This window comes from Rhineura floridana, chromosome 3 (genome assembly GCF_030035675.1).
Source record: "Rhineura floridana isolate rRhiFlo1 chromosome 3, rRhiFlo1.hap2, whole genome shotgun sequence".
Classification (NCBI taxonomy): Eukaryota; Metazoa; Chordata; class Lepidosauria; order Squamata; family Rhineuridae; genus Rhineura; species Rhineura floridana.
In genome coordinates this window covers 14,961,076-14,972,112 of record NC_084482.1, presented here as the reverse complement: position 1 = coordinate 14,972,112, position 11,037 = coordinate 14,961,076, and the positions used below count along the sequence as shown (strand labels likewise).

The 11,037-nt window shown below is 45.3% G+C and overlaps 1 non-coding gene and 1 pseudogene across 1 annotated transcript; both read left to right on the top strand.

Moving 5' to 3' along the window:
* The first annotated feature begins 568 nt into the window (after positions 1-568).
* LOC133382703 (5S ribosomal RNA) lies at positions 569-687 on the top strand (annotated as a pseudogene).
* Positions 688-7,176: 6,489 nt separating this feature from the next.
* Positions 7,177-7,245, top strand: TRNAG-UCC (transfer RNA glycine (anticodon UCC)). Its single transcript has one exon. It is a non-coding gene; the product is annotated as a tRNA-Gly (tRNA).
* The last annotated feature ends 3,792 nt before the right edge of the window (positions 7,246-11,037 follow it).

Genomic DNA, 11,037 nt, shown 5'->3' with positions numbered 1-11,037 from the left:
CGCATGCGCAGAGATAGGCAACTTGGTATATGACAGAGGAACGCCCATGGACCGCCTATTTCAGGAAAGTCCATGGTATTGTGTCCGAGCACATGGACGTTAATGCAATTGATTATCGCTACAGGAAAACATAATTTTTTTGGTGGTATTTCTAATGTGAATTTGTGAATGGGAAAATCCGTATTAGCTTGCAACATCATATGGATGACGGTGAATTAATGAGGACACAAACCAATAACACTGTAGATTATACAGCCGTATGGACGGGCCCTAAGAAATAATGCCTGTGTTTACTTTTTCCCTCTTCCCTCCCAATCCAGTTTCCTTTTGTGTTGTGTCTTTTAGATTGTAAGCCTGAGGGCAGGGACTTACCACTGACATTTGTAAGCTGCTCTGGGAGCCTTTTTTGGTCAAAGAGTGCTTTAAATAAAACAAACAAACAAACAAATGGCAAAACTATGCTGAACTCTACCATTTCAAGCCACAGATAGAGGGTTTTCTTTTTGTAATATTATATCCCCCCCCCACCTACCTAAAGTTGGAAAATTAGTGTGTTATGGAGAAGGTTGTCTACGTCCATACTACCCTGAATATGTCCAATCTCATCTGATCTTGGAAGCTAAGCAGGGTCAGACCTGGTTAGTACTTGGATGGGAGACCACCTGGGAATACCGGGTGCCATGGGCTTAGAGGAGGCAATGGTAAACCACCTCTGAATACCTCTTACTGTGAAAACCCTGTGAATACATTCAAAAAGATTCATAGGGTTGCCATAAGTCGTAATCGACTTGAAGGCATATAACATGGAGGTTGGGCCTGGATTCTTCCTCCTGACATCTAAGCCAGATGGGGAAGGGCCATAGCTCAGTCAAACATCTGCTATGCATGCAGAAGGTCCCAGGTTCAATCCCCAGCATATCCAGGTAGGACTGAGAGAGACTCCTTGACTGAAATTGTGGAGAGCCACTGTCAGTCAGTGTGGGCAATACTGAGCTAGATGGACCAATGGCCTGACTCAGTATAAGGCAGATTCTTATGTTCCTAAACCCCCTTTAAGTGTTCACTGGGAACAACTGGAGCGGGCAGCAGGGCCGCACATTCAGTCACCCAGATTGTACAGAGTTCTGAGTTGCAGGGAGGCTTCTAAGCATGTTCAGCTGTATGTGCTTAGAATCCCCCTTCAGACCTTGCTGCTTAATGTAGTGGAGCAGGTGGAGATGAGGCTGTTGGGGGCAGACGCTCCTGCGCTCCCTACAATTCATTAGGGCTCTATAGTTCTATGAGCAGAGGGTACTTTGTACAGGGGAGCATTCAGTGATGTCATCATACCCACCACCTTGCTTGAGGGATGAAGTAGTACGGTGCATGAATAGTTTTGCCACATGATCACCTGTTGCCTAGACAGGTGTTACTTACGTCACCCACAAAATCCCTGCACGGAGGGCAATTTGGTGGAGGCATGCCTTGTCGGATGTCATGTATCGTGATCCTTACATCTGGTTTTCAGCTATACATGCACTTGGTGATATCAAGCCATGAAGCCAATCGCCATGCCTCTCAGTCTGTGCAGGACTCTGGTAACGCGTTTGTGTGAAACAACCCACAAACTGAGCTTTGCATGCTGGGAGATCCTATTAACGCTGTGTAGGGTTAATATCAGATTTTTTTTTTTTTGCTTGTCCTTAATCTCTTCAGAAACAGCTTAGCAAATTGCCAAGGAAATGGAGACGAGGGAGGATTTGGGGTTGGGTGGGATTCAGTCAGCTCCCTCGCTTGGCCCATCTTGTTTGACTGAAGCTTTGCTGTGATGTGACTGCTCCTGCAGGAAAGTTGGCATTAAGCAAAGCAGCTGGCTCCTTCTGCTGTCACGCGGGCTCTTTCAACACTTTGGCAGCATTCACTGCTGGGCAGCCGTCCACCCGTCTCCCTGGCAGATCGGCCAAATGCAAGCTGTCCCCTTGGCTTTTGTCCCCAAACTGCTGCTGCTAAATCAACATCCCTTCCACTCCAGGGACTGAGGTGCTGTGACAAGAGACACGAGTGACACTGGCCTTTCTTTGTGTAGACCCAGGAGAGATGGGAGAGCCAGACCTGGGAGCTAGATTTAGGCATCAAGATCAGAGGAGGAACAGTGGAGAGGAACAGAGGCAGGAAAAAGGACTTTCCCAAGTGTTGACAGAGGACCTGTTGTTATTCCTGTTTTTTTTTAAAAAAAAAATATTTAAAGTATCTCTGTACATAAACTAACACAGGAGAGGCACCAGATTGCTATGAGCCTTTTGGCTATGCTGGCTGGAGCTGATGGGAGTTGTAGTAGCACACCATAATCAGCATAACAGTACACATCTAAAATAGTAAAAGGCAGCACAGAGCAGAAAACTTGTTAACAATTCTAAGTCTTAAAATTGGCTATAAAGTTGTCAAAGTTCTTCTGCAAAGCATAGCGGCAGCACAGAAACTAGCTACCTTTGCTGATATCTGAGGAGTTTGATCCGATAAGAGGAATTCGGCATAGAAGGCCTCGTTTCTGCCAGGAATGTTTTGTAGCATTGGGATAATTAACACAGATCGGAGGTCACGATAGCTTGGTGAAGGCTGATCCGGTTGATGGGGGACAATGGACACTCATGGGCAACTGGCTGCAGCATTTGTCCTGAGGATTTGGAATGTGTTATTTGCTTGTCAGAGTGGAGGCTGGGATCATAGGAGTTGTCTTAGATGAGTACTAAGGCAAATGTTGTGCAATGGAACGTTCTCCCCCTCTCCTCCCTCTGTGCACCCTCTAAATCTGTTCTCCCAGCTCAGGATGGCATGGGGTGCATACGGGGGGAGGAGAGTGGGGGAAGTCCCACTGAAGTAGCAGAAATCCTTGCGTGTGCGCAACTATTTAGCTGAATGCTGCCTATATTTCCGTCATCTGACAGAACTGCTAAGAGGTTTCTGGGGAGAAGTAGTTAAAAAGAAAAGAGTGCTGATATGGGACTAGTCCTGCCTACCTGCGTGCTTGCTTCTGTGCCCATATAAGGAGCTTGGTTTCCCTTGGAGAAGAGACCACCAAAGATTTACATTGCCTTTGTAAAACATGTGTTTATAAATTAACCAGAAAGTGCCCCAGGGACATGCAGATCCTCCATTTCCCCCAGTGTCAGGAGCAGCCAAGACACAAATGAGGAACTTTCTGGGTGGTCTGCTGATGTCCCTTGGGATGAACCCCTCAAAGACATCAACAGAAGGAGCAATTCCGTCTTCTTCAGACTGCAGCGTGCCTCTGCACTCAGAGACACCATTGGCTTTTCCTAGGCTTAGGCTGCTTATAAACATTCCCAGGCCAGGCCTCAGTCTTTGCCTGAATGTCTGATTCAGGCCTTATTTCCTTGGCTTACAACCCTCTGGCATTTGCCTACCACATGCTCCCTCCTTCCAGACTGGTGTTTTATTGCAGTTGTATTCTGCAACATGTTCTTGGCAGAACAGTTGTGGTGGATTTATTCTGCTTTAGTTTGTTCTGTGACACTTCCTCAATGCTACTGCATTACTGCTGTCTGGAGAGGCCCTGAGGGAGCATGTGGTAGGCAAATGCAAGAGGGTTGTAAGCCATGGAAACAAGGCCTGAATCAGACATCGCGTATAACTGCTCTGATACCATTATGATTACAAATCATCATGAATGCACAATAAAAAGGATGTCTGGAGGGGCCCTTAGAATCATAAAGGGACCCAAATGCCATCTAGTCCAGCCCCATGCTAATGCAGGAAATCTGCTACATAGAATCATACTTACTTCAAAGCAAATCGCCCTGAACTTGATTAGACTTTTTTTGGCAAGTAAACATTTATGTTTGCATTTATTGCAAAGCACACACACGAGGGCTTATCATAAAAATAAAAGCAGATAAAACAAGATAGAGCAGACAGAAGCAATAATAAAACAACCAATCCTAAAATATATTTGCTAAAACAAACACCTGCAACACTCACTCACTTAGAAGGCCCTCTTGTTCCCACCAACCAAACATCTCTCTGTGATGGGATGGCAAGAAAGTCCAGTTTCAACATGCATGCTGTCAGGCCATTGGTCATCTAGCTCAGTACTGTCAGCTCTGACTGGCAGAAGCTCTCCAGGGTTTCATTCAGAGTGACTTTCCCAGCCCTACTGGAGACTGAACCTGGGACCTTTCGCATGCAAAGCATGTGCTCTGTGGCTGAGCTGTGGCCCTTGGGACATAGAATTGCATTGCCTACCTGAGTTTATTTGAAAATAACTCACATTGAACACATTGGGACTTACTTCTGAGTAAACATGTTTAGGATTGGGAGAGTTTATCTCATTTTTTGGGGACTTCTTTCAGATTGAATCCACACTAGTCAATGGCAAAATCATAAATGTGGGTTCATTGAAAGTAACAGTACCTTTTGCTACCCCTCTGAGAAAGGTGTTCATTCTAGCTGGTGATGTTCACATTCAGAGCCCTGGAACTCTGGCTCAATTTAGGAAAATGTGAAGTAACAACAGCATCTGTGAGCATATTTGGAATGCCTTTTCCTGAACAATGAGAAACCTTAGTGACAATTTCCAGAAGGGTTCCCGTGTTAGTCTGTTCCAGCAAAAACTACAAACTAAAAAACACACATCAAAAGCCAGTGGTTATAGTGTGGAACTAAGACCTGGGAGACCAGGGTTCAAATCCCCACTCAGCCATGAGGCCCATTGACCTTGAGCCAATAACTATTTCTCTCTCTCAGCCTAACCTATCTCACAGGGTTGTTGAGAGGATAAAATGGGAAGATGGAGAACCATGTATGTTACCTTAAAATATCAGCCTTTCCCAACCAGTGTGCCTCCAGATGTTGCTGGACTACAATTCCCATCTTTCTTGACCATGGGCAATGCTGGCTGAGGCTGATGGGAGTTGTGGTCCAACAACATCTGAAGGCACACTGGTTGGGAAAGGCTGCCTTAAATACACAGGGGGTATGGTATCCCTGCAGGCATGTATGAGCCCTAGAAATGAATCCTTGGTGGTAGACTGAGGGGTTTTTCTTAATGCTATGTAGAATATTTTTTTTAAAGAATGATTTGTTTGTTGCAAAGGAGAGCTATGGAAGAGCTTCTAAAAATCTCACCCCCCCCGCTTTTCCAGTCAACAACAGAATGATAAAAGTAAGGAAGAAAAATAGGGTTGGTGGTGATTCTGTGAGGCACATTTATTAGCATTTCAAAGCCCCAGACATACAATGGAAGTCAAGTTGGCAGAGTTAGTAAGGTCGTGATGAAAAATTCACAGCTAGCTAGCTTCCTTTTGCATTTGTGTTAACAAATAGTTCAAACAGAAGCTTATCGCTTCCACTGACTCATGAGGGATGATTCCTATTCACCTTTTGGTGCTAGAGAGTGTATGTGACTCCCTCCCTACCCCACCCTGGCCTTTTAAATGATCCTCAGTTGTATTCATGTGGGGGAATGTTTGAAAAGTTAGCTTATCCATATATATTTTAATTGGTTATCCAGCTGGTTACTTTCTGTTTTAATTTCATTTTAATTTTCATGGGTTATACAATGAGCCAGAAGGACCCTATTATTTCTTCAGCACTGTCACAAATCATTTGCATTTTAAGAGCACACAGCCAGGCATAGTTAACCACTGTTCAGTCCTATTAGTTTCAATGATAGCATGATGCACGTGCTCAAATCTCTCCCACTGAAACCAAATGGGACTTAGAAGTGCTTTACTTTTGCTAGATTTACAAAGTGCTTGTAAAAAACAATGTTGTGTCGACCCTCAGGACAAATGAGAAAAGTGAGCCATTCTCACTTTTACAAATTATTATTCCCATTTTATAGATGCCAAACAGAGGCAGGAAGACACCACGTGACTGTCCCTGTCTAGGGCACTACAGGAAGAGCAGGAGGCCAAATGAATGCTGCAGACAGTGCTGGTATACAACAACTATTATTGTTGTTGTTCTTCTTCTTATTATTATTTATTGAATTTATATCAGTAAGGAGCCCAGGGTGAAAAACACATCAACAAAACAATTTAACAGCAGTTAAAAATATTCTAAAAAACAGTTCCAGATAAAAACATTATTTCATCCAGTGATCTAGGATCCCTGATTGGTTATCAATGCCTTACTTAATTGCTGGAGGCATTTACTAGATTGCAGCAATCGCGTTAGGCTTGGTAGGACAAGATTTATCAAGAGCAATCTCTTAACCTGCTGAGCCAAATTGAACCAAACTTTCAGAACAATCCTATGCATATTTACTGAGAAATAAGCCCCACTGAGAGTAATGACATTTACAGACAAATTACAGATTTAGGTTGCACTCTTATGTACGCTTGCCTAGAAGTCAGCCCCATTGAACACAGTGGGGCCTGACGCTCTCAGTAACCATGTAAAGGATCGTTCTGTAACTCTGTGCTGCTAGTCCCTCTGAAACTAATGAAACCAGTCCCATTGCTTTCAATAGGATTTGAAGCTCAATCCTAAATCCCACCCTGTTCAATGTGGCCTACTCCCATGAATAATGCATCGGTTTACTGTCTTTGTTCTTAGAAGCACCTCCATTTATGGGGCTCTCCCACGCTCCGCTTGCATCACACAGGTCCCAGCTCTCAGACGAAAAAGGAAACCCAACTTGCTGTGTTGTAAACAATGCAGTAGAAGGAAGAGGCCCCTGGGCCAGACCTGCCACTGCTGCTTTCCAGGCACAAGGTGTTTCCTGCGATTCTGCCAAGGGCACGACATTCCGTCTCCAGGAATTGGTCTGGAGCTGAGGAAAGTACACTGCATGTGCACATATACATGGGGGAGGGGGCTATTTGTTTTAGTGATCATGTTTATATTGATTACAGTAGGGCCCCACTCATACGGCGGGTTACGTTCCAGACCCCCACCTAAAAGCGAAACCCGCTGAAAAGCTGAACTCCGTCAATAAAATGGTGCCCGGTGCCCGAAAAATGCCGTAAAAGCGGAACAAGCGCCGTATGAGTGGGGCCTTACTCTAATTGAAAGCCGCCGTGTGAGCAGAACGCTGAAAAGCAGGCCGCCGAAAAGCGGGGCCCTACTGTATATTCATGCAATAAAATTACACTTCCTGTACACAGTGCATACAGAGAGAAGGTTTTCTTCCTCTCCTGTAATACTAGGGGCCATCCAATGAAGCTGGGAAGGGCCATAGCTCAGTGGCAGAGCATCTGTTTTCCATGCAGAAGGTCCCAGGTTCAATCCCTGGTATCTCCAGGTAGGGCTGGGAATGTCCCCTGCTTGAAACCCTGGAGACTCTGCGTAGACAACACTGAGCAAGATGGACCAATTTGTCTAAGTCCCTATAAAAGTCTGTCTTCCGATGTGCATAAGCTGATTGGTGGGAGATTCAGAACAGACAAAAGGAAGCTGTTCTTTACACAGCACATAATTAAAACTATGGAGTTTGCTGCCACAAAGTGGGGTGGTGGCCATCAACCTGGATGACTCCGAAAGGGAATTAGAGACATTTATGGAGTATAAGGCTATCAATGGCTGCTAGTTAGGATGCCTATGTGCTACCTCCAGCTTTCAGAGGAAGAATGCCACACTATATCAGTTACTGGAGCAAGAATGGAGGAAAGCTGTTGCCATTGTGTCCTGTTTGTGAACTTCCCATGGGCATCTGTTTGGCCACTGTGGGAAGCTGGGTGGTGGACAGGATAGGTCTTTGATCTGATCCTGCAAGGCTGTTCTTGTATCTTAAGGACGGATGTACAGTACCACAAAGAGCAAAGCCTACATTTGCCTGTGCTCATGTGTTCTTGCTACTGTGCAGATTCATTTGTAAAGGGAAGGCATTTTTGCTCCCATTCAAATTTGCACAGTCAGATTCTCAGTTTTCAAACTCCCATGTGGGAGATCCCAAGGTTTCATCATCTCAATGTCAGATCTGTGGTTTTCATTTTTTTAAAAGATGTGTTTTCACTTTGGGGATAGATCTGTGGTAAGGTCTCTTTACAGAAAGCTGCATTAATATTCCCTGGAGAAGGTTTAGCATGCAAATTTCGAGCCTCCTTTTCTTCAAGAAATGATGCTTCAGGAGTGCCAGTTAGAACAATGTTGCCCCCTAGTGGCAGGCTCTGCTTGAATTCATTGTCATAATCCTCCCCACTTCCCCCACCCCCCAGGACTGGATGACTTTATTCCATAAATAGAAAGGGTTGGAGCAACACAACACTGGGCAGGTGCAACTCCTCCACTCCCACCCCTCATCCCATCATCATCCAGGCAAAGCTGCAGCTGTGGAACTTTGACCTTCATCAGAGCTCTTCAAGAAGAGAACTGAACACAGAGCTCCCTGGTCCAACCAATTTAATTATCAAAATACTAGTATACCATAGTTTCATAAAAAAAATCAGAGCAGCTTACAACAATTATATGTACACATTAAAATAACATACATTTAAAACTATAGGTCACCTACTAACTATCAGTCAAAATATTTTTTTAATTGTCTGCATAAGCCTGGCAAGCATAAAGTTTTCAGCAAACATTTAAAGGGTAACATAGAAAATACCTGCTCAATCTCTATCAGAAGAGCATTCAATAGGACTGGGCTAATGACACAAAAGCTCAGTTTCGTGTCCATATCAAATGAAGCTCACCAGCCAGTGACGCTCCTACAGATGATCTCAGTGACTGAGCTGGAATATAAGGATTCAGGCAGTCCCTAAGGTACCCTGGACCTGAATTGTTCAGAGTTTTGCAAATTAATATGAGGACCTTGAACCTGGCTTGGTAGTAGATGGGCAGCCAGTGCAGATGTTTTAACAATGGTGTCACATGTTGTTGGCTTTGTTCCCCCATCTGCAGACTGGCTGCTGCATTTTGCACCACCTGGAGCTTCCAAACCAGGCCCAAGGGCTGTCCCACATAGATGCTCCTCATTGCCCTTTTTACTCAGAATTAAAAAATAAGCACACTTTTACATGGTGTAGTACAGCTGTGCGGAATGTTGGTCCAGGACCAAAATGTGGCCCTCTAGGTCTCTCTCTCTGGCCCTCAGTACTCTCTCCAGGTCTTACCCCTCATTGGCTCAACTCTGTGCCCTCAACCAGGGCTGGCACAAAACTGTAGAAGGCCCTTGGGCATCAGACTGCAGTGGGCCCTTGGCAGTGGTGGGAAGTGGTGCAACCCATGCTGGCGGGAGGAGGGGTGTTGCCTGGGAGGGTGGCTCCCATTCTGCAATCCATGCTTACATTGTGTTCTGAGGTACATGGTCCATGACCTGATGCTATGATGGATCACAGAATGGGAGCTACATCTACCCATCCCCAGCAGCAAGGGCCCCTCTCAGCCACAGGAGCCCTCAACCAGTGCCCAACCTGGCCACCCTCTGGCGCCAGGCCTGCCCTCAACTGCCTTCCTGGAATGTGTCCTTGTACCTCTTGTATTCATTGTCTGCTTATGTTTGCCTCTGGCCACCCCCAGTTTTTGCATTGGGCCCCACCTACCACTTACATGTGGCCTCAGGTAGGTTTCCCTCAGAGGAACATGGCCCTCAGGCTGATAAAGCTGCTTTGCCTGTCATGCAGTATGCACATGTGTGTTCCAATCTTCACTCAGCCATGAAGCTCACTGAATGACCTCGGGTGCATCACTCTCTCAGTCTAACCTGCTACCTTACAGGACAAACTGGGGGGGGGATGGGGAACAGGGAAACTATTCATACAACCCGCTGAATGCCTTGGACTCGGAGAAAGAGTGTGATAAAATAATATAAACAAAAGAAATAATAAACCACTTAAGCCCTACCCATTAAAACACACACACTAAAGCTGCAATTTTTAAAAAAAGACACATACTAGGAAGTTCCTTGAACCGAATGGCGCTTACTTCCAAGTAAACATGCAAACTATTGCTCTGCGTGTCATTCCTAGTTTATAGGCTGGTGAACTGAAAATGAGTGACTTCTTCAAGGCTACCCAGCAAGACCATGAGTGGATTAGCCAGGGTTAAATTAAATCCACACCTATTCGTTGCGCCACAGCCCTTCTGACAGCTATCCCAGGAGAAGGAACTGTTTGCAAGCAGCATTTGGTTACATTGTTTTATCAAGGACATCTTGAGAGCATCCAATGTAGCCTTTCACCCTCCTAGCTGACAATTATATTTTGGAACCCATCACACTTCCTGGTTTTGCATTTCAAAATGGGCTCCACTTCTGGGACCTCCATTGTTTTGAGATGTGGGGGGTGTTGTTGTTCTCTAATGGTGTTTTATCAGGAGTAGTTATTTTCCTAATGATGCTGTTGTGTAAGATTTCTGGGTTGGATTCCTTTGTGTAAATCTTGGAAAGAGCCAGGTTATATGTCTCTCCCCCCGCTATTCTCCCATCCTGGATTGCCTGGCTTTGTTTTTGTTTACTTGGCTTACGTTCTTTCCAGCCTTGCCAGCAGAATCTGGTGTCTATTGCATCTCCAGGCAAGGCTAACTTTTCCCGCATGCTCTGACGTTTTGGGCTGGAGCACTGGGACATGGAGTCCTTGGGTGTGTGTTGTCCAAGGCTTTAGTGTCATACAGGCAATTTGCTAATGTCAAGAAGATGCAACTGAACCTTATCTGTTATCTCCTATCTGCTTCCTGAGATCTAGGTCAGGGAGAATGGGTATTGCAGATCAGGACTGCTGGGTGGGACTGTCTAGCTCCCCTTAACTTCAGAGGAGGTGATCATGGAAGGGGTGCCTAGGATGGCTAATTGGCCCCCTCCCTATTGCCAGCTAAACCCCATAAAAATGGTGATCCTTCAGTTACTTGTTCCCATTCCCTTATTCCAACTACTTTGACCTGACTGATGATGCTAATACGCTGTTGAGAACCAGGTGTTTACTGAAGTGAGTATAGATAGGTTAGGCTAAATGTAAATGTACTGCCTTCAAGTCGATTCCGACTTATGGCGACCCTATGAATAGGGTTTTCATGAGGCTGAGAGGCAGTGACTGGCCCAAGGTCACCCAGTGAGATTCATGGCTGTGTGGGGATTCAAACCGTGGTCTCCCAGGTCAT